General features: G+C 43.7%; 1 protein-coding gene and 1 long non-coding RNA gene across 9 annotated transcripts in view; one reads left to right on the top strand and one right to left on the bottom strand.

Moving 5' to 3' along the window:
* Sulf1 (sulfatase 1) overlaps nucleotides 1–20,509 on the top strand; it is a 162,076-nt gene that overhangs the window by 50,911 nt on the left and 90,656 nt on the right.
* LOC120102810 (uncharacterized) lies at nucleotides 11,953–19,743 on the bottom strand. The gene is made up of 4 exons (XR_015620614.1): nucleotides 19,393–19,743; nucleotides 17,316–17,479; nucleotides 16,685–16,795; nucleotides 11,953–12,827 (listed from the first exon to the last, which is right to left on the bottom strand). It is a non-coding gene; the product is annotated as an uncharacterized LOC120102810 (long non-coding RNA).

Here is a 20,509-nt window from a genome sequence, read left to right as displayed (position 1 = left end):
TAGCATTTGCTCACTTTCAGCAACGGAGAAGTCAATTGAGAAACCAGATGCACGTAAGCAAGATCTCGGTGCTGGAGATGAACTGGTTCTGTGCTGAGCTTGCTTGGTCCTCTTCACGCTTTAGGATTGCGTCCAAAGGGACAAAAAAACATGTTCCAGAGGCTATAGGGTAAGGATGACACGAAGCTTGTAAGTGGAGTGTCTACCTTCACGGGTTTCTGTCTCTGGGCACGAATAGCAGGATTAGAACTCCTAGAGTCTTCCCAAGTACTCGGGTGGCTTTTAAATTTAGCCTGAGATGTCCTTCGGACTGTGTGACCTGCTCCCTTCCTATGTAGAAGAGTTAACTCAAAAAAAGACAGTCAAAGTGCCGTGAAAGACAGGAAATGGGAGGAAAAATCCTCCATTTTCATGTTTAAGATTTTTTTCTCCTAAAATCTCTTTTCTTTTGTGTGTAGGAGTGTTTGACTGCATGCATGCATATGCACCGCATATGTATCTTGTGTCTTGCAAAGCCAGAATAGGGCATCAGATGTCCTGGATCTAAGAGGAGCTGAGAACTGAACCCAGGTCCTAGAAGAGCAGCCAATGTTCTTATCCCCTGAGGCATTTCTCCTGCCCCTCTAAAATCTGAATTCAATATCTTGAAAGCAGATATAATATGAAATAATATTCATAAATAAAAACTGTAGGACTTGTAGAAGTCTCTTAAACCGTGGATGTTAAATCTATTCGTTGGCTACATCTTTCTTACCTAGCGTAGCTTCAGTTCATTACTAACAGACTAAATGGTCCCTAAAATTTAGAAGTAGTGCAACTGTATAACACGGAAACACACCACGCCTACTTTGTAGTTCAACTCTGGTTCTCACAATATTGTTATTATCAATATTACACAGTCTTCTAGTCCTTTAATATTTAACCTTTCTTTACATCTATAACAGTAGTTCTCAGCCTTCCTAATTTTGCAACCCTTTAATACAGCTCCTCATGTTGTGTTGACCCCCCAACCATAAAATTATTTTGTTACTACTTCATAACTAATTTTGCAACTATTATGAATCATAATATAAAAATCTTGTCTGCAATTCAAAGAGTCAACAGGTTGAGAATCACTGATCTACAGGATTCTCAAACTCATTCGTCCCTTTCCTTCTGCATTTCTTGCCTCTTTAGTTAACAGCAGTATTTTAGGTAAAGAAGCCCTGAGTATGATGTCCAGTCTCTTGGTTTGTTCTTTAGTTGGCTTTGGCGAGTCACCCTTTAACAATGTCCTTTGATTACCCAACTAGTCAGGTGGAAATGATACCTTGACCTCTGCATGCGTGATGAGGACCCCAGTAGAACAAAAGCCTAGTGTGTTATTGGGGCAAATATGTCAGTGAAGTGACTGTTCTGTCTCTTGTCAGATAAGATGATGTTAGAAGAGCAGAGATTCAAGTTGGTGGTTGAAAACCTGTTTAAAAGTATGGGTTCAGTTTCACTTTGTTTTTTGGTTGTTTTTTTTTTTCCCCAAACATTCTCCCCTTGGTTTACATTGCACAGCTAAGAATTTAAATGGAAGCCTTTGCCAAAGCCTCAGGTTCCACCTGGTTTGGTTAAAACCACATAAAGCCACTGCATTTTGCATACTTTCCATTTGAAAAGATCTACCAGCCAGGGTTCTCTTTCAGGGTGGGCCAGGCATCCAGGAAACTTGGCCAACCCTTTAGATAACCTGCTGGAGGTTGTGATTTTTATATCCAACCCTCAAATGAGGCCACTCATCCAGTTCCACCTTTCAAAAGCTGCCATTGTAATGTCCCCAGAGTGCGTATAGCCATTCCTAAAGGGTGAGGTGGATTGACACCTTGCAGTGTAATATGGGGGAGATTTTTCAACCACTTGGCATTTGTTCACTCTAATTGGGAAACCAGACAGGCTGGGGAATAGGGGCTCTGGTGTCAGGCAAAGTATTTGAGGAAGGAATTTCTTTTGATGTCTCAACAAAAGGATTTTCAAGTAAATAGCTTGGAGACCTATTTGATTCATTTTTTTGGCTTTGTTTCTTCTTTTACTTAAGCATTCATCAATGCAACCGATATTCACTGAGCATTCCTACCTGCCAGGTGTGTTTTAAATGCCCATCACTGTGACAGAGTACCTAAGCAAATCAACTCAGGAAAAAGCTTTGTTTGAGCTAATGGACCTGTCTCAGGAGAATGCTACGAGACCGAAGTGTGTGGCAGAGAAGACTGCTCACTTCATGCATGAGACGAGTATCTCAATATTCCCTTCTTAGGCAAGCCACCAATGGTCTAACTTTCTTCCACTAGACTTGACCGCCTAAAGGTTTCACTCACTACCTCCTGTGAACACCTGGAGATGGTGAACAAAACCTCCAATGAAAGACCTTTGGGGCACATCTAAGAATCAAACTATGGAGCCAATCAGGATGCCATGTGCCCATAATTTTAGCCTTCAAGAGGTCAGTACAGAAGAGTCACAAGTTCAAAAGTGAGCCTGGGCCACACAATAAGACTCACTATAAAATACAAAACAAACAATTAAAAACAAAAAAATAATCAAACTATAGAATATGCCAAGCTTCATTCTAAGAATTTGAAATGTGTCAGTGAGCAAAATATTTAGAGATCTATAATTCTGTGGCTATCACATTCTAGTAAGAGGAGAAAGATTTACATTTACTCATATCTACCAAGCTTCTATAGTCTACTAGAGCAGAGAGCAACAAACAATCAGGGTACACTGAAATGCTAAAAAGGACTCAGCAGGGAAGGTTTGCTGAGAAATGGTTTGAACTTGAAGGAAGTAGAGAAGTTAGAGCTGGGAATCTTATAGAAGACCCGTCTAGAAAATTGAGGGATGGTTCAGTGGTCAAGGGCACCCACTGCTCTCAAAGAAGAACCAATTTCAGTTCCCAGCACCTGAGTTGGTACTGACAACCACTTGTGACTCCATCTCCAGGGGAACTGTATTCACATGCGTATACATCCCCCATACACACGCAATAGTTAAGAATAATGAAAAACAGTTTTTAAGAAAGAAAGTACCCCAGGGAGGGAAAAACTAACATGAAAAGCCCACCATAAGAAGTGGTCTGATGCAATATAGGGACCTTGGAGAGTCTGTGATGGCTAAGTAAAATCAGTGCACAGCAGTGTCAGGAAATGACATCAGAGTCACCACTGGCCAATATATGACCTATAGGCTACAGAAGATTAGGGCTATTTCTCTGGATAAAAGGGAAACTGCTATTGATGTTCAGACAAAGGAGCAGTGCTTTCTGACTTCTGCTCCCAAAGGTTTTCTTTGCCATGCTGGCAGCAGATGGCAGATGAACAAGAGCACCAAGAAGAGACGCACTAAGAAGCTATTACCGATAGGAAGAGAGGCTGCAGGAACAGACACAGACTATCTATACAGGAAGAGCTGACGGTATTGCCAAATCAGTTGGATATCAATTTAAAAGCATTTGAAGAAGGCAGGAGGAGTAGAGGGAGAAGGGAGGGAAACAGGGATGGGGTACTTACCTCAGGAGTTCAGTGGTTTCAGTAATTGAGTTGGGGATGTCTATTCGTCCTCCAAGTGGAAATATCATTAGGCATTTATATCTGCACTATTGGAAAGGATGGTTGCACTTGGAAATCATTAGCGTGGTGTCTTCTGTAATGGGTTTATATAGAGAGGTGTCATCCTCTCCCTATAGCATCCGGCATTCAGAGGTGGAAGAGAAGAGAGATGGAGCCTGAGGTGGTGAAGAAACAAGCCAGCAGAGCCAGCGCTGAGGAGACTGAGGCAGGAAACCATGAGTTCAAGGATAGCCTGGTCTCAAAGCACTGTAAACATGGCCCAGTGAGGAGGGGAACCTGATAAAAGCGTGAGGTGAGGAAAAGCACAGAAGCAGAGACAAAAGTGTGGTGGCATTCACGAGAATTTCATTGTCAGTAAACGGGAAGCGGGACAGGAGGGTTAGTGTTTAAGAGGAGGAATTAGAGCAGCAGATCAGCAGTTAAGAGCTCCTGCTGCTCCTCCGCAGGACACAAGTTCAGAGCCCACAATAGAAAATAAATCTTAAAAAAAAAATGCAACAATTAGAGAACTCACAGCATGTTTAGCATGTTTATACAGGGATGGAAATGGCATTGTTTTGAGGCGAAAATATGGCAGTTTAGACAAAAGAAGAGAGTGTTACTGGTGCTGAGGTTTCGAATATGTCAAAGAGGTGGCACCTAAGCCAAAGATAGAAGAATCCATTTCAAAGCATGAGAGCTGTGAGAGCTGGAGAGATGGCTCAGTGGTTAAGAGCACCGGCTGCTCTTCCAGAGGACCCAGGTTCTAGGCTGTAGGGCTCTCCTTCAATATTCTTACTCAATAAAGTGTGAGGCAAAGTTGTGTTGAAGGTCAGATAACAATATGGGGGGAAAGAAGCTAGAGTGAGGTAGATGGCTGAGGGGATGAAAGAATAATCAGGAGAAATGAGAACAATTACCTGGCATTGGAAGGGGTCATGTCTTTCTAATGCGACCTGAGAACATTCAGCATGGATTTGTGATTTTTCTCCAGGTGTGCACCATACCAATGCATGAACAGACTAAGGAAGATGATAAAATGACTCTGGTTAGGCTGTGCCAAGTAAGAATAATAAAGTAGTTGGCCGAGTACCAACCAAGAAGAGCAGGTGACAGAGCAGGAAGGGAGCTGAGAGTGTGTGATAGGCCTGTGTGTAATTTCTGACTGGAGTTGAACCTCACAAGGGAGAGTGAAAATATCAAGGAGCCAGGGCAAGGCAGATGACAGTGGTTTGATGAAAGGACTAAATAGGCAGTCGTGTGAAAGACTTGGAATTGACTCTGAGAAGGAATGACCAGAAGAGGCTTGGAGACCTGAGTTATGATCCTCAGCAGATAAGCAAAAAGCTCACCATGGCGGTGTGCAGCTATAACCACAGTGCGGGCGGAGATGAGAGAGCCCTGAAGTTCTTCAGCCAGGCAGTGTAGTGGAATCAAAGAGGTCTTGGTCTACTGAGAAATGGTGTCCCACAAGGGAAAGAGCCACTGAGAATGATACCGGCCTCCAACCTTAGCCTCTAGCCCCCCATAAGTGCACACACACACAAACACACACACACACACACACAGATACACACACACACACCATACACACACACACACAGACACAGATATACACACACACGCACACACAGAGAGAGAGAGAGACACACGAACATGAGAGAGAGAGAGAGAGAGAGAGAGGGAGAGAGAGAGAGAGAGAGGATCTGAGAACGGAGTGTGTGAAGTTCTGACAATAAGAGTCAGCTATTGTGATCCAGAGAAGGACGAGGGGCCTCTGGTAGAAGCTGGGAAGAGAAGTGGTCTCAAAGAGTCAGGCAAGGGTGCTGTTGCTCTCACAGCCAGTTTAGCATCTGCAGGCACTCAGGCATGAGTGACAGTGAAAGTGAGGCTGGGACAAGGCCAGCTTAGCCCTCAAGAGCCCGTCCTGGGGTCAGCTGACCACTTGAAGTCCTAGGCTGCAGAACCTGATGATAGGAATTAATTTTGTGTAAGATGAGAACTAGAGTAATAGAGTTAAAGAGAGTGAGGGCTGAAGAGGCTAGGCTGGCAACTGTGGGGAAGAGTTAGTTTGCATGTTAGTTATGGGCGCACCCAACTTCGCATCCAACGTTCTAGGTTATTTAAAGATGGTAGAGTACAGCAAAGACCTAGATAAGTCAGTGCACTGTCTATAAAGTCACAGTTGGCTAAAGTGAAGTGCCCAGTAACTATTTCTTCTAGTTATACAGGGAAACAAACAGGAAAAGCCTTTGAAAGATGCCAAGTGTCCGCACATGAGTCCAGCACAGACATGGGACGGGTAGGCTTATGGCAAAACAAAGCAACCACCTTCCCTGGGAGAAAGCAAAGCTCGCTGAGAGGTGCTGGAGACGGTAATTTCTATACAGAACAGTGGCTTGGTTCCTCTTAGTAGCTTTACATTGTCTCTTTGCTTTGACAAAAGATCATACAGGACGGGCTTCGTCAATGAATCCCACGCAGGCTTTATCCTCACAAAAGCCATTCATATTATTTATCCTGTAACTGCATAGAGGATAAAATCGATTTTTTTTGTATTTTTGTAGTTGTGCCATGCTCCACTCTTGATGCCAGAGAACTTTTATTTAATTGTCTGGAAACTGTGGGCAGGCTCTGCATAGGTCTGAAGCTGTATTTACCCAGAAAATACTCAGTGGGACTCAGCCCTCAGTTCAGTTTCTTAGTGGCACAGAACTGTGTTTCCATTTAGAGCAAAATGGAGAAAGGTGGCCAGGTAGGATTTCCTTGGAGTAAGTTTTCTTTTCATGTTTATCTGTTATGTCCTCGCCTGTGGTGCGCAGAGACCAAATGACAGCAGGAAGCTCCTTTAAAAAAATCAATAAGACAGAGGAAGCCATTCTTGTTCTAGGAAAGCAAGGTAGGGAGGGGGAAAGATATTCAGATGCGGAAAGGACGTTAAGCTGCTAATTTACTAAAGTAGAATCTTGCTGTGTGCTTCCTTATAAATGGCAATATTATAAAAGCTGCAGTGGACTTTACTGGTAGGCGACACGCAAAGCAGCGTTGGTGGACTTCGTGTCCCATAAGGGCTCATTCAGTCAACACACATTTTGTCTAGTGGCCCATGGAATGGGGCTGCCCACAGTTAACATGGGAATTCCTATCTCGCCTAACTTAAGGTAGATAATCCCTCACACAGATGCCTAGAGACGGCCACTTGGTGATTCTCAAGCCTGCCGACTTGACAACATTAACCGACACACAATGCATGCTTCCTTTTGTTCTTGTTGCTTTGGGGTGTTTTGAGATAGGATCTCGTCACATAGCCTAGTAGGGCTTGGGCTCCCATCAATTCTCTTTTCTCAGCTTTTAAAGTGCTGCCATTACAGACGTGCACCACGCTTAGCCTTCTGTCTGTGCTTCCAGGGCACTGGGCATTGTTCTGGTGCTGAGACCTGGAGTAAAGCATATTCTATGGGCTCTGAAGCTGACATACTAAAATACTGTGTGGCTACCATGACGTGACCTAGTGTTGTCACTGCACAGGACAGGCATGGAGACCCTTGGTATTACTGCTAGAGACTGTGAATGATTTAAGGAAGGTGTTGTGAAAATGAGGAGCTGTGCACACTTGTCCTGAGTTTCCTTATGCTCCCCACTACAAGACAAGCAAGAATCCTCTCGTTCATTTGCATATACCTCAGAAAGATGATTAGTTATTAGTGTGAGAATTAGTACAGTTTCCTCCCACAACCGGAAGCTTGAAAGGACAATTGGTACGGAAGTGCTTGGCTTCTGCAGTTGCCTCTAGCTTTTGATATTTGAACAGTAGCAGTCAGTCCTGTGAACCTTGTCCCCAAAGGCTTGTAAATACAGTACTCTTGAATCTGTGAGGGTGACCCTAGCTAAGACTCCTAGCAATGGGGGATAGGGAGCTAGAACGGGCCATCTTCTGCCACCAGACAAGACTTCCAGTGAAGGGATTGGAAGACCTTCAACCTACAGTTTGTCCTGCCTACAAGATGTGCTGGGGTTTCTCACCCTCCCTAAATCATTCATAGTCTCCTGTAGTCACACCAAGGGCTTCCATGCCTATCTTGTGCAGTGGAAGAGAAACTGAGGACATGGACAATGAAGAACCGGCCCAGCTTGAGACCTGTGCCATGAGAGGGAGCCCACCCCGACACTGTTAATGATATGCTGTTATACTCTCAGACAGGAGCCTACCATAATCTTCATCAGAGAGCTTTCACAGATGCAGAGACCCACAGCCAAACATTAGGTCTGACTTGGGGAATCTGCCAGAAGAGGGAAAGGAAGGATTGAAGGAGCCAGAGGGGTCAAGGGCGCTATGAGAAAACCCACAGGATCAACTAACTTGGGTCCATAGGGGCTCACAGAGACTGAACTGCCTACCAGAGAGCATGCATGGGACTGACCTAGGCCCTCTACACATATGTTCTAGTTGTGTAGCTTGGTCTTCATGTGGAACTTCTAACTGTGGTAGCAGGAGCTGTCTCTGACCCTGTTGCCTGCCTTGGAGACCCTTTCCTTCTACCTGGCTGCCTCATTTAGCCTTAGTAGGAGAGGCTATGCCTAGTCTTACTGCAGCTTGATGTATTGGTGCTGATTGATATCCAAGAGAGGCCTCCTCTTTTCTGAAGAGAAAAGGTAGAGAAGAAGTAGATGGGGGAGTGGAAACTGTGGCCAGATGAAAATTTAATTAATTAATTTAAAAATGTATTCTTTGACAATTTCAAAAATAATAAAAAATAAACACTGCAATCCATGGGTGGCTGAGTTCAGGATATAGAAAATTCAATCTTAAAAGAAAGAGAACGTCTTTCCAAAGGCTAGTGACCATGCTCAGCTATAAAGGAATGTTTAAATCTGTGCACTTTGAGCCAGTTGCCTATAATCCCATTTCCTATAGGGACTGAGGCAGGATGATCCAGAGTTTGAAACCAGCCTGAACTACATAGCAAGACACATCTCTAAAAGCCTATTAGACTTGTGGACTACTGCTCACAAAGATTAATTCATCATTAATTGGTTTTTGCTTGTCTTCATTGACTGGTCTGCTGGTTGCTATTTCACTTGATAACCATTTCTCGACTAGTTGAATTTGTTGTGTAACAGTTTCTTGTGTGTATATAGTGCATTCGGGATAGCCCCTAACCCTCACTGTCTCTTACCTCCTGATTCCTGCTAATGTCCTTTCCCATATCCACGTCTTCTCGCTCTGTGACACACCGAGTTTAACAAGGACTATTCGTGTGTCTGTACACTTGGAATCATCCAATAGAACCTTGTGGGCTCACCAGCGGGTCCACAACTAAAGGCGGTGACTGCCTTTTCTAGACGTTCAGCAAGAAGCAAGTAGGTCCCCGTGAGCTCTTCCGTCCATGTCTGACTACTAAGGCCCAGTCTTGCCCAAGTGTGAGTATGGACAACCACAGCAGCTGTGGCTTCATGATTGCTAGAGTTGTGTCTTGTCTAGAAAATAACATTTAACAGCTTTTTCCTTATCTTCCTGCCCTTACAGTCCTGAGATGTGAGTCCATGGGTGCCTCAATTCATGTGCGGAAGCCAAAAAACAACTACCATCATGTGGCTCCCCGGGGGTCAAACCCAGGTTGTCAGGCTTAGGTTCAAGCACCTTAATAACTGAGCCGCAAGCATCTCCCGGCTTGCTCTATCGGCTCACCTAAACAAGAGTTCTGTATCACTCCCTAGGCGTTATTACCTCCCAGCCATGGGTCTTTATCAGATTTACAGTAGCAGGCATGGTTTCTTTCCTGTGGAGTGGGAATCAAATCCAGCCCATAGCAATATTGCTACTGTTGCCCCAGTGAGCACTGCTTGCTTGGCAGGTTGGTATTTAGCTCATAGAGTTCAGAGCTGACAAACTTTTTATGTTTCCATTTCAACACATCCGTTCCAAGTAGCCCATTGAGAGCCTACCTGAGTTTTACACCAGCTATTAGGTTCGCTTCACAAGAAAGCTAGTGAAAAAAAAAAGTAATAACAGACTTGTGTGTCTGTAGACTAGTTCAAAACAGTTTTAAGCAGTGATAGACTTGTGCCAATAATCCCTGTTCATCTTCTGCTAGTGTCTCCATGCCCTGGCCTCCTCCTCGTGTTTGCTGACAGCTGTCTTCTTTATTGAGGTTGCTTCAGCATAGGCATCGTAAACCCCAAAGTGCAGAGCTTGATTTTTGAGCTTTGTCATTGTATTATCATCATGTAATTGTGTCTAAAAAATTGCAAAGAGAATATTACAATAGGAAAACAAAAATTCTAGCTAAGTGATTGTCCCATCAAAAGCCTTCAGGCAGAAACCAAAAGAATACAACAAAACTCTTACCGTCTCGTGTCATTGAGAGACAAGTGAAATGGATAAGACAAGTGTCCAGTGCAGCCAGAGGGAAGATGCAGAGGTCAGCAAGTACCAAGGTTCTGCAGAGGGGATGAAATTCCACCTCTACACTCAAAGATACAGGCTGGCCAGTGTGATGGAGTCAGCAGGGACTTCTGGGCAGCTTAGGGGCTAAGCAAGCGTGAGCTTTAATTTCCTTCAAATATCACTTCTGCAGAACCCAGGGCTGCAGCTGTCTTCACAGCCAGCATTTCTCCCCATGGTGCTTTATAGTAAATAAAGATTATGTGGAAAGATGGACACACAGACAGACAGAAGACAGACAGAGTCAGTGGAAATTAAGCAGCCATCATTTATACTATATTACAGGTTTAACAATAAATGAGGATTGTGCTGTGTGATTTCTGTGTGTGAGCACACGTGTGGCAGAGTGTGTGTGTGTGTGTGTGTGTGCGTGTGTGTGTGTGTGTGTTCACATGTATACATACACTTTAGATTCCTTTCTCCTTTAGAATTTCAGAGGAAATGATGCTTAAATAACAAAATCCTGGATTATGGATGTTACTTGGTGGAAGGGCACTTGCTTTGCATATGAAGGGCTGTGGGTTCTCTCCAAAGCACAGCAATAATAAGGAAACAAGGAAATAAGCTGGTTAATTAACAAGTTTCCCCAGAGGAAGGACAAAGCAGAAAACGATGCGGTGATAGGTAACTTGATGGGACATTAAAATTTTCTCCTACACTTTCCTCAATACCTTGCCTCAAACTGAAGGAAATCTATCTTTTCAAGGATTTTATTTTAAGGTTAAGAATTTTAAGTGTGTTGTATCTGGCCTGTTTCTTGCTTTCCCAGCAACTCCTTTATGCCTGCAGCCTCTGCCATTCTCTAACCCTTTTCAACCCTCTTGACCTCTGCCCCTACATGACCTTTATAGTACACTGCCTCCTGACCTTAGAAGTGCAGAGTTCAGAATTTTTCAGGGAGTTTTTTGACAAAACCACCAGCTGTTTGATTCTGGTTTTGCTCACCAGACAGAACAAAGTGGATGTAAGTGTGCTAAGACTACCCCTCCCCCTAGCTCAGCCATTCCTGTGACATGGGACAGTCCCTCCTCTGACCACATAGGGATGGAAATGAGAGATAGTGAGTGGATTCTGATTTTTTTTCTCTCACAAGGGAAGAGGGAAATGAAGGCAAATTCCTAAAATCTCAGTACTAAGCTTTTCAGCTGGAATGACTCTCGATTTACTGCCACAGAAGTAAATTTTTCTTAATCCTAGACTTGTAAGCCCTGAGAAGACAACCAGAATATCTGATGATACAAAATTTGACTAAAACAAACAAACAAACAAACAACTTGGGGATATAACTCATAGAATAAAGACTTAGCTAGTCATGTGACTCAAACAAAGCAGGGTGGTGTGCAGTCATGGGAAGGAAGGGAGGTCATCAGTGTGTGGCTTCTGAGCTCTTCACCCTGGTGTGACATAATCACAGCTGGAGAAACAGAAACAATAAGACAGCTGAGGAACCACAAGTTATCCAACTAGTTCCTTCTTGTCTGTTTCAAGTTTCAGAGTCAAGCTGGACGCTGGGTGAGTTGTTAGATGAAGGGGACATGCATTCAGAGGTCTTCAAAACACAGAAACCACCATGGTGTTAAAATAGTTGAGGCTGTCAAAATAAAGAATAAAAATAATACTCAGCTGGGACATCCCATGAGCCAGCTGGACACCTAACACTTTGCATATGCTGGTCATTTAGAACCAACAAATCCCAGGAGCTAGGCACTATCACCTAACTTACTAATAATGAAACTGGGATTCAGAAAGGTTAACTCATCCAAAGTCTCACAGCTGCTAGCAAGTGGCCAAGCCAACACCGGACCCCAGGTTTTCAGACCTCCCAAATCCTGTGGGTCAACAAACCACCATGCTCCTTGCTAATGTAAGAAGAGAAGCATGGAACTTCTTTCTTCTGAGAGAACCATTAAGAAGTTTCTTTGCACTCATGAGATTGATGTTTGTCAAAGGTTTATTGTATGATCTACATAACCACTAAGTCCAAAGATAGCAATAAACATTGATCATCTGGTACCCCTTACAAAGGTTGTCCAAAAACTTACAAAGTCAAAAAATTGTGAATAGCTCATAATTAGATGGTTCTAGTTCAGAGTCTTTGAGAATATAGTCCAAGGTGTAGAGCAGTGTTAGAGGGTTGGCTGAGCAGGAGGACCCTCTGAGGTCATTTACCCCAAGCTGGGTTTGATGGCATACAGTTGTCATCTCAGTACACAGGGGATTTCAAGTTGGAGGCTGGCCTGGCCTACATAACAAGACCCTATCTCAAAGAAACAGAAATCCAGAACCCCCAAAATGGATCACTCCAAGAGTTGATGAGGTGGTGCTGGCTGTTCACAGGATGCCTCATTTCCTTGCTGTATAACTTCTCCACTTGGTCTCCTCATGGCAGCATTTCCTCCAGAGTGGGTGACCCAAGAGAATAAGACAGAGACCATAAAGTTTGTTAGGACTTCCCTTCCAAAACTAAGTTGTATCACGTCTTCCACAGTACAGCCATTGTCTGTATCCGATGATACTCTGCAAAGCTATAGAAACATGGAGGTATTGTTCCCTGGGAACCACACTGGGGGCTGCCTACGGTACCTTCAGTTTACCAGTGGTTTTATTTCATGAGTTGGAATGATAGCTCTGCTTTGGTACAAGCTCAAGAGAGATGAAACGTCTGCTATATTATATTCAGTAACAGTGGTCACTGGCTGTGGGCATCAGTGTCTGTCCCAAGGAAGCTCTAGCTGAAAAACTGTGATAGATTCCCAGATTCAGTTGTCCACTTGCTCTTCTGTGACTGTGATGTTGAACGGCGGGTCAGCCTGTAGGTGTTATGCAGACACTGTCACCATATTCGTTTATTTGATAAATACTTCTCAAATACATATTAATGAGCATATTATCTGCACAAAATCTAATTCACAATAGACGGTCCCTTCTATTCACTGAGCCTTATAGATAATTAAAATTATCTAGAAAATTCTTAGATTTATTTTACATGTTTTTCCTGTGCACACTCATGGTGTATGTGTGCGTGTGTGTGCGTGTGTGTGTGTGTGTGTGTGTAGGGGGGGTGTGTGTCTGTGTGTGTGTCTGTATGTCTACCATGTGGATGCCTGGTATCCATAGAGGACAGATAAGAGCATTAGATCCCCAGGCACTAGAGTTATGAACGGTTGTGAGCTGTCATGTGTGTGCTGAGGAACCAAACCCAGGTCCTCTCCAAGAACAGGTGCTTATGTGTTACCCACTGAGGCAGGTCTCCAGCCCCAAGGCTCAGTCTTGTCAATGACGAAACGGAAATCTCCAGAAACTTTAAACTTGCTTATCAGTGTATGGTAATGTCTGTCCTGCCATCACTTTTCGCCGGTAACCTCACACACAAGAACTATCCAATGCCGTTTCCAGTTGCTCTCGATGAATCAAGAAGCCAAGTGCCCTGTTTGACAGCTTGAACCTTTGCCCGGGAGTCAGCACAGCCAACTCTGCTCAACCCCTCTGTGAGCACATAAGCTAGTGCTCGTGACTTAGAAGACAGAATTTAGTTAAACCATATCGTGCTCATTGCTCTCCCCCAAACATCCATCTCTGCGACTACACGTGCATCTTTTACTTCAGATGGCAGTGATTAAAGTGGGAACTGAGAAGCTGGTGCTGTGCTGAATGAAAGAGACCTGCACAGGGGCATCATGGCTACATTCTCATTTGATCATAGAGGAATATTTATGCTTTTTGTTTTTGTCTTGGAATCGCTTTACAAATGTGCACCCCTTATAATCACAACCCTCTCTCTTTGTCTTTCTCATAATTGCCACTTAGACCATTTCCCTCTTCACTTCTGTTTATGTAATGGTTCCATAGCTGGGCACCATAACAGGAAAGAGAGCCTGCTCTAAGCTGATTAAATGTATTGCCACCCTTAAATCACTGGGGCCAGTTGAGAGAGAGTTCACATCCTTGCCAGAAGTGTTCTCCAGAAGTGTCAGGCTCTAGCTGATGGCTTTGATTGGTTCACTCACAGCTTTGATGCGATTCCAGGGACAGAGGGTGAGGCTAGTATAGGAAAAAAGAACGTATTTCTCTGAGTCGAAAACATTGAGGACCAACCCCGTTACAGTCAGTTTTCCATTAAATTTGCATTTTCTTTTACTTTTACTTTTAATTATATATCTTTTATTTATTTTTAGTGTATGAGTGTTTTGCACGCACTATGTCTGTCCTCCATGTATGTCTGGTCCCTGTGGAGGTCAGAAGAGGGCATCAGATCTCATAGAACAGTAATTACAGATGGCCGTGAGCCACTGTGCTGGGAATCAAATACAGGCCTTCTGCAAGAGCATCCAGAGCTCTTAACCTCTGAGCCATCTCTCCGTCCCCTCCTTTCAATTAAGAATTACCCTCAAAGTCTTTCATATAACCACATACTTTATATCACTTCAATGAAACATGTTTATATGTTGCGTGAGCATCTCTTAGATACTTGCTTCTAAACAAATAGGCACATGCAAAAAGTTTAATCCTTCCTGGGTCTTAAAAGAATTTTCAATATTTTGAGGGGAAAATTCTTCAATTCTTTAGGACAGTCATGTGTATTAGCATTCTGGTCAGTGACAGGCAAACAATAGCTCCATTAGCATTGCAAAGAATAGGTCAGTGGCCCCTCCTAAAACAACCAATTCCTCTCTGCTTCTATTAACTCTTGGGAAAATTTGCTCTTAAAACCAGAAGGAACAGATGTCTCCAGCTCTCTCTAAAAGAAGACAATGCACAGTGTGAGCCTTAGATGCATTCTGCAGTTATAGAAAGGGAGGGAGAGGGAGAGGAAAGAAAAGGGAGTATAAAAGCAAACTAATACAGTCTAGGAATATGACTTAGTGGTAAGGCTCTTGACTAGTATATGTAAGACCTTAGGTTCAATCCCCAGCACCACAAACCAGTCAATAGATGGAAGGGAAACAAATCCAAACAGCTAACCACACCTTTGTCCTTTGACCACCCTAAGTTTATTTCTAATTAGAATAGCTTTGAATGTATATAAAATTTACAGATGTGTAGAGAGCGTTTTGGGGACACTTGCTTCACTTCTAGACACTTGGTAGGAATTTGACATTACCAGCACAAAAGAAAGAAGCCCAGGGCAGAAATCTGGCTTTGGGCTTTGGGCTCAGGAAATGGGCCCTGATTAAGAACATTTGTATTTAATGCAAAGCTCAGAGCAGGCTCAGGGGAAGCATGTGTGACAGTCCTTTTGTCTTGCTCATCCTGAACAACCCCTAGAAAGGTGTCTACAGGATTTGGTTTATCACCTTGCTTCTTTCTCAACTCAAAACTGATCCTATCATTCTGCATGCAATTAAAGTGGTATAAAAGCAGATTGGAAAATAAAACATCAGCTTCTGCCTCAGAAATGGCTAGAGTCAGGTTATGGTTTGTCTAACTGTCTTTTTTCTTTTCAATCCTCACTCCTGCCCTGGAGGACCTGTTGACTGACTGAGCTGGCTTGGCCACAGATGCAAACTGATGACTCAGGATCTAATAGTAATAACATGGTTATGAATTAGAACCTAGGTTGGAGTGATTAAGAACATTTGCTCGCCCCTTATTTTCCATACTCCAGTCTTCTGTGTGTACCATTGTTTACAAAAACTCTTGAAATATTGGTCTCTGGACCCTCAGTCCTAGCCTGGCCAGAGGCTGTAGACAAATGCAGAATGGTAGTGTCCAGCTCCTAAGACATTTGGGTTACTCTTTCCAAAATCGAACAAGTTGGAAAGAATGTGTTTATTTATTTCTTCAGTTTGTCTCTACTGTAACATTAAAGATTTCTTAGGAACAGACCCAACCTCCACTCCCACAAAAGGAAGGAAGGAAGGAAGGAGGGAAAGAAGGAAGGGAGGGAGGGAGGGAGGGAGGGAGGGAGGGAGGGAGGGAGGGAGGGAGGGAGGAAGGAAAAGAAAGAAACAAAGAAACAAAAAAAAAGAAAACAAAAGGTTTAAATTAAAGGCAAACAACAGGCTCAGAGAAAGTATTTGCAAGAGTGGTTTTCAAAGTCAACCATTTTGTGTGGTTTGAAGGAGTTTTATTCCAAGTGGTTATAATATTGACAGAAACCCTGGCCTGGAGGAGAATGAGGCAGGCGCTGTGGATGGGTGGGGCAATGTGTGTTGGCGCCATTACTGAGTCTTTCGTGATGGAAGATCACGTGGAGGCCAAGCACTTCCACTATTACATCTTCAGTTGTTACTGAGCTCTGAGGTCTGCTTGCTTGCGATTCTGGCAGGAAGCAGCTGCTAATTAAATAGACAGTCTCTAAAGACCAGACGAAACCAGGAAAATTCGGGAACATTTAAGTGATGTGTTTAAATGTCTTTAGAGCCAAACCACTGTTTGAGATAGTCTTTTAAAAGTGTTAAATGGTTCTGAGGCAAGGTTTCTTTTTCTGGATGATCTTGATTAGCTTCATCTTCGAGAAATGTGTGTGTGTGTGTGTGTGTGTGTGTGTGTGTGTGTGTGTGTGTGTGTGTGTGTGTAAAAAGAAATGCATCTTGGTCCACTTGATGCCAACAAGAATGGGGATGTGTCTCTGGAGACCTAACCAGGCATACAGTTTTATAATATCTAGTATTTCTTCCAAGGAAGGCAGGGATGTTATATCCTGTTCCTTTCCCCAGTTTCTTACCAATTCAGAAGAAATACTGATGGAGTTCTTTGATCTTCTATGTGTCATAAAATGCACCTCCTTGACAAACGAGTGACTTGTGTGTAGCTGCATTTCCCCATTCACCTGAGGCTTAAGAAAATGAGTCAAGAGAGTAGCATACCGAGGCAATTTGCAAAGTTCATTAGACCACATATTTCTCAGGCCTGTTACGTTGATAAAATCAAGGCCACACATATTTTTAAAAGAATTGCATTTTAAAATAGCCCTAAGAAAAGTCATCAGTCCATAGTTACACGAGTGAGAATTTTTAAATCATTCATTTGAAGGGCATGAAGATTAGAAATACACAGCTCCCTTCAACCACACAACAAAAATTAAAACTAAATTAATGTGGCCAATATAGTCCATTGCTATGTAGAAATAAGTGAATAATATATATTTAGAATTTATTTGGATGAAAAAAATTTCAGTCCAAATCACCCTAGGCCACAGAGAACCCATGTTTGGGTTTAGTGGTGAAAATACCAAGGAATAGGACATACTGCCCTTAGGGCCCATGCTGGAGCTCAGCAAAGGCACCTGTTCTGTGTTCTCTGAATCTCCTGGATGGCAGCCACGGGAAGCCCCAAGTCTGTGTTCCTGTGTTTACCTGTGGCTACTGCATCTCCAGTCTCACTTCCTCCCAGCTTTAGATCAATCGAGAAGAGAGAATTGGCATGCTCCACCACACAGACACCAAAGCCTCGGGAGTAAATCTCACTGGTCCGGAGTGATCCAGCTGTGGGCATTTATCAGCCTTTGAAGCTGTCACTTCTGCTGGGAAATAAGAGGCAAATTTACCATGAGTCATGTTTCAATATGAAGTGGGAGTTGGGGAGAGACGTGGGGATTTCAAGAACATTGAATACCAAAAGGAAACAAATGGTCCTCACAAAACAAAATCTGAAAGCCAGGTAAGGGGCACACATCCCTGGAGAGCCAGCTTGGGCAACATAGCTACATGCATGCCCTCCTACTACAAACAAAAGTAAGTAAATAAAAATCAGCAACAGCTACAAAGGAGTATGACCAATGCACAGGCAAAAGGCAGATGCTAGCATTTTCCTCTCCTGCATTATCATCTCTAAGGTGCTAGCCTCATAGTCCTACAAACACAATAGAAATACAAATACAGCAGAAATAGCTGGTTGGCTTAGATATGATGAGGATTCTAACTGAAAAGCCAAAGGGGAACAGATACTAAGACACACATGCAACTGCCAGGGAACTGCTCTCATCCCGTGACAGCAGGTCCCTGCTCTCACTACCAGCTCCTCCTAACCATTCCTTCTTACTAAAAACATTGACTAGCTTAACATCCATGTCTCATAACATCTAAACCCTCCTAGCATCAGTGCCCATGTGCTTTGTACACAGCGTGTCACCAGTTAGGGACTCACTGTACCTATTTCCTATATGGTACAGTCTCCGTGTGTGTGTGTGTGTGTGTGGCTAACCTGGCCTCTACACTGAGATTCTGCCTCTAAAACATTTTTTTAAACACAGGACGGAGCTACAAAACATAGACTTCCACAGATGTTTTTCTAGGAGTCCATTCACCATTCACCAACTTCTCTTCGTAAAGCAAAACACATTTAAACCAGAATGCCAGACTCACAAGCCACAGAAACAACACAGAGAAGGTGGGGCTGAAAACCCTGGTGTGATGGTGGAAAGCCCCTCCTACCCAGCCTGGTACTCCAGGGATGTTGGGAGGCTTCTTGGGGAGGGGCCCAGCATGTGACTGTCTGAACTGCCTGGCTAGTCCTGCACCTACTTACCAAGTGTGTCACCTTGGGAAGAAAAGACCTTTAGTTCCTCTGGGTAAAACATGGAGGAAACAGTCCTACACTTTCAGTTAATGCTCTGTGCCAGGTCACATCAGGTTTTGTCATTAGAGGCTGTGCTTCATACTGCCCTGTGCCCGTCTTTAAGAGCACTTGAGAAAGGAGGGGATGAACGTACTTCTCAAGCTCATCTTCTCTGTTTCTCTGGAGAAGGAAGGCTATTAGCTCCCAAAGCAGGTGCAGACACTTGATGTCTGTGCATTCCTCACAACCTTTGGCATACACAGTAAGGCTCCTGAGAGGTTTGTTGAATGAATGTTAGTTAATACCCTAGCTGAAAGCTGCTTCTTATCCCCAGGGTATCCATAGCTACGTGCATCAAAGGCTTCTCTTAATGGCTCATCCTAGGAGCCTATGGAATGAAGCACTATTGAGAGAAAGTGTCATTAGCTATGTGTGACTCCCTATACACCTTCTGGGAATCCCTGTTAAGTGGAGATACAAATACCCAGCTTTTCCCTCTCTCGGGATGAATGTGGGCGTCAGAGGGGTACTTCAAGAGTGAGTCATTCCAGAAGCTTCTACCTTGAGGTTAATCTAACCCTTGATGTTAAAGGTAACATAATCTCTCTCTCTCTCTCTCTCTCTCTCTCTCTCTCTCTCTCTCTCTCCCTCCTTTCCCTCCCCTCTCTCCCTCTCCAAACACAGGATTTCTGTGTGTAGTCCTGGCTGTCCTGGAACTTGTTCTGCAGACCAGGCTGACCTTGACCTCAGATATCTGATACCTCTGCCTCCCAAATGCTGGGATTAAAGCATGTGCCACTAATATGCTCAGCATACGGGTGTTTGGGATTGAATTTAAGTCCTCAAACTTGAATGGGGTACTCTTGAAGCACTTACTGAGTTATTTCTCCAGCCTCCTCTTTTCCTCCTCCTCCTCTTCCTCCTCCTCCTCTTCTTCTTCTGTAAATGCCTGTTCAGCTTGCTCTTGTATGGTTTCCCCTTGCTTTCTTTCTTCTTTTAACCCTCCAACTGTTGGCAAAGGCCTATGCTTCTCGTTCATCTTCTAACAAGATGTCAGGCAACAAAACCCTCCAGCAGGTTTGTGAACTAGTGCTCTCCATGACTCTAAAGGTTAAAGAATTCTAGCTTCAGGCTGCTAATACACTCAGGCCAGAGCCCCAATCCAAAGATGTCGCTCAAGAGTCCACCCCAGCTCGACACAGGGTGTTGCATGAGTTCTGCAAGTACCCGTCTAGGAGGGAAGGGTGGGACGCTGAGGCGTGTGTCTTTGGAGAGGAGCTTGGAAACAAGAGATAGAGCATGAGACCAGAAGAACAAATCTGTTTCTCTGTGAGCTTGAATTTGTCTCCAAAACAGCAGCAGCCAGCTTTAACCCTGCAGCTGGATACCTCACGACATCCGGGCAGGCTTTGGAAAGACGACAATGGAAGTGAGGTCCTCCTTCTGCCCTGGCACCTCAGCCGACACCCTACATTCTGGAAGGCCGAGAGACTGCTTCTGAATCAAATACCTTAGCAATTGCTCAGGGAGAGGACAGTTTAAAAGTTAAGAAATGGCTTTCAGTATGATTGATAATAAAATTCGACTTGCTCATTTTCTCTCCTTCCTTCCTTCTCTCCTTCCTTCCTTCCTCTCTCTCTTTCTTTCTTCCTTCCTTCCTTCCTTCCTTCCTTTCTTCCTTCCTTTCTTTCTCTTTTTCTTTCTACTGAATGCAATCGTCTTGAATTTGAGGCTCAGTGAGAAAAGAAAAAGACTTCTAAAGATGAAAGATCTCATACTATTTGAAAAAGTATTTAAATGTCCCAATCTTCTCACAGCCTACAATGATATGCAAATAAGAAAAGATCTTGTCTTCAGGAGCTTAAAAACCGACAAGCATGAAAGGCTGACGTAGTCAATTCATTTTGTTCCTTGTGATGCTGGTACCGGACCTCGCGCATGCTGAGCGAGTGCTCTCCTGCTGAGTCCTACCCTCTCTGAGCAGTCAACTTAC

The sequence above is a fragment of the Rattus norvegicus genome, chromosome 5 (genome assembly GCF_021556685.1).
Source record: "Rattus norvegicus strain SHRSP/BbbUtx chromosome 5, alternate assembly SHRSP_T2T, whole genome shotgun sequence".
NCBI lineage: Eukaryota > Metazoa > Chordata > Mammalia > Rodentia > Muridae > Rattus > Rattus norvegicus.
This window is presented reverse-complemented; position numbering and strand designations above follow the sequence as displayed.